This window comes from Gossypium arboreum, chromosome 12, assembly GCF_025698485.1.
Source record: "Gossypium arboreum isolate Shixiya-1 chromosome 12, ASM2569848v2, whole genome shotgun sequence".
In the NCBI taxonomy this organism is placed as follows: domain Eukaryota; kingdom Viridiplantae; phylum Streptophyta; class Magnoliopsida; order Malvales; family Malvaceae; genus Gossypium; species Gossypium arboreum.
In genome coordinates this window covers 70339000-70342389 of record NC_069081.1, presented here as the reverse complement: position 1 = coordinate 70342389, position 3390 = coordinate 70339000, and the positions used below count along the sequence as shown (strand labels likewise).

The 3390-nt window shown below is 36.7% G+C and overlaps 1 non-coding gene across 1 annotated transcript; it reads left to right on the top strand.

Annotated features, from left to right (window-relative positions):
• Positions 1-469: 469 nt before the first annotated feature.
• Positions 470-576, top strand: LOC128285924 (small nucleolar RNA R71). The gene has a single exon (XR_008276471.1). It is a non-coding gene; the product is annotated as a small nucleolar RNA R71 (small nucleolar RNA).
• The last annotated feature ends 2814 nt before the right edge of the window (positions 577-3390 follow it).

The window sequence follows — 3390 nt, the reverse complement described above, 5'->3', positions numbered from 1 at the left end:
AATTGGGATGGTTCCTCTAACCTGCATTATAAGTGTTACTATATGGGTTATTTTGAGGTCTGGAATTATTGTTACCCATATATTTAACTTGTTCCTCCTCGATACTAGGGTTGAAGGATTGATATTCTGTGTGGATTGATATTCTGTGTGTACTCCTCCTCCATTTGAATCGTACCTCATCACAGGATGTACCTCAGTAGAACCACACAAACTGTTAATCTTTTTATTTAAAAGTTCTACCTGGTTAGACAGCATAGTAACCGCATCGAGGTTAAAAACACCGACTGCTTTTGTCGGCTTTGTTCTAATGACTTGCCACTGATAGTTATTCAGTGACATCTCTTCAATAAATTCATAAGCCTCTTCAGCTGTTTTGTTATTCAAAGTTCCACCGGTGGCTGCGTTGATAAGTTGCATTGTTGAGGGGTTCACACCGTTGTAAAATGTCTGAACCTGTAGCCATAGAGGTAAACCATGGTGAGAGCACCTTCTCAATAGATCCTTGTATCTCTCCCATGCATCATAGAGTATTTCTAGATCCATCTGCACAAAAGAAGAGATATCATTCCTCAACTTAGCCGTTTTAGAAGGCGGAAAATATTTAAGTAAAACTTTTTTGGTCATTTGTTCCCAAATAGTGATTGACCCTAGTGGTAACGAGTTCAACCACTATTTAGCCTTGTTCCTCAATGAAAAGGGAAATAACCAAAGGCGAATGGCATCATCAGAAATGCCATTGATCTTAAATGTGTCGCAAAACTCCAGAAAATTTGCCAAATGAGTATTTGGATCCTCATCCTGCAAACCATCAAACAAAACAAACTGTTGTATCATTTGAATGGTGTTAGGTTTCAGTTCAAAATTATTTGCAGCAATAGCAAGTCTAACTATACTCGATTCGGCTCCTGTTAAAGTAGGTTTAGCATAATCATACATAGTACACGGAGCAGGATTCTAATTTATTGGATCAGCAACAATTGCAGGAGGTAGCGGGTTTTCCTGATTTTCAGTCATCTCCTCGGTTTTGGTGGAAATATCTTCCTCTTGCTCTTCTTCTGTGTATCTTAGGCTTCGCCTTATTTCTCTTCGGTTTCTGTGAGCTGTGCGATCGATCTCACTATCAAAAAGTAATGGTCCCGACGGGTTTCTTCTATTCATAAACTATAAAAACCTGCCAAAAGGAAAAAGAAAATTTAGTAACAAAAATCAAAATAAAATTTAGATTGCAATAAAATAAATGGCTAAAGTAATAAAAATTAAGTGTTCCTAATATCTTAGTTCCCCGGCAACGGCGCCAAAAACTTGATGTGAACAAATCGCGATAAGTTTTAAATTTATGAATGATCGTACTTGAAAACTAACTATTATCACGATGAAGGCAAGCGCACCTATCGAACAGTAGTATAGTTTATAGCAAGACCGGAATGTTGAACCCACAAGAACTAAAAGTACTAGTATTAACTCTCTTTTTATTATCTAGCCTAAAAATAAAAGTTTTTTTATCTAAATTAATTAACTAAACTAAGAATGCACAGGAGGAAAATTGGGAAAATACTTTTGGGAAAAACTGATTGATTTGGACAATACCCAAGGGAAAATCCACCTAGACTTCACTTGTTATTTGAATCTAAATCAGACGGTTTATTCACTTGACTTGATATGTAGAAATCCCTAAGTTATATTATTATCTCTCTCGAGACTAACAACGTCTAACTCTAGGTTGATTAATTGAAATCTCTTTCTATTTAAAACCCTAGTGTTGCATTAACTCGATCTATGGATTTCCTTATTAGGTTTCATCCTAATCCGGCAAAATTATGTCGCCCTATGTCTAGGAGTGCAATCAACTCTGCTCAATTATGCTAGATCTACTCTTAGACAGGGACTTTTGCTTCTTTGAATAAGCACATCAATACTTGAATCAATATCCTGGAATATTAAAGCAAGAATTAAGTACTCATAATTAAGAACAAGTAAAATATTTATCATATAATTCAGAAAATAATAACAAGATCCGTCTTAGGTTTCATTCCCTTTAGGTATTTAGGGGATTTAGTTCATATGTGTAAAAGAAAACATCTCAGAAGAACAATGATAACAAAACATAAAGAAACCCAAAATCCTTAAAGAAATAGAAGGGAAATCTTCAGTCTTAAAGAAGAATCCGGCTTCTGAGAAGGATCAATCGACTTTCTTCAAGTAATCCCTTGCCTCTTACTCCCTGTGTCCTCTCTAAATACCTCCTGGGGTGTTTATATAGGCTTTAGAATGCTTCAAAACCCTCAAGAGTAGCCTTTTCTGAATAGGACTAGACTTGGGCTCGACAGGGACACGCCTGTGTGACACACTCCTGTGAGGTGGCTTAGGCCTTGTTGCAATCTGTTAAATAGACACGGGCATGTGAACTACCCGTGTGAGGAAGTCCAGGCCATCTTGATTTCCCATGTCAACCCATTTTCTCCGTTTTTTGCCCGTTTCTCGCTCTTTTTACTCTCCTATTCTCACCTAAGTATAAAACATGAAATTAAAGGGTTAAGAGCATCGAATTCCACAAATCTGATGATAATTCATCCAAAAATATGCTAAGCATTGGATAAAAATATGTATAAATTATGACTTATCAATGGTATCCGAGTAGATCCAAGTAAGATATCTGCCATTATAGATTGGAAGCATCTGAGAAATGTTTCTGGGGTTCGCAGTTTTCTAGGACTAGTAGGATATTACAGACAGTTTGTAGAAGGCTTTTCGATGATTGCAACTCCGATGACAAGATTGCTTCAAAAAGATGTTAAGTTCGAGTGGTCAGATAAATGCTAGAAAAGTTTCGATCAATTGAAAGCTTTATTGATAGAGGCACCAGTGTTAGTTCAGCCTGAATCGGGTAAAGAGTTCGTAATTTTCAGTGATGCATCATTAAATGGCCTGGGTTGTGTTTTGATTCAGAAAGGAAAAGTTGTAGCTTATGCCTCGAGACAATTGAAGCTGCATGAAAGGAACTATCCAACGCACGATCTAGAATTAGCTGCGATTGTGTTCATGTTGAAAATTTGGCGTCACTATTTGTTTGGTGAGAAATGTTATATTTATACCGATTACAAAATCTTAAAATATCTGATGACTCAAAGAGATTTGAATTTGCAATAGCGGAGATGGTTAGTATTGTTAAAATACTATGACTTAGTAATTGACTATCATCCAGGGAAAGCGAACGTAGTTGCTGATGCTTTGAGCCTAAAGTCCTTGTTTGCTTTGCGCACTTTGAATACACATTTGGCTTTGTCTGACGATGGTTCGTTAGTTGTCGAGCTGAAAGCGAGACCTTTGTTTATACAGCATATTTGTGAGGCTCAAAAGTTTAACAATGAACTGCAAGTAAAACAGGTTCAG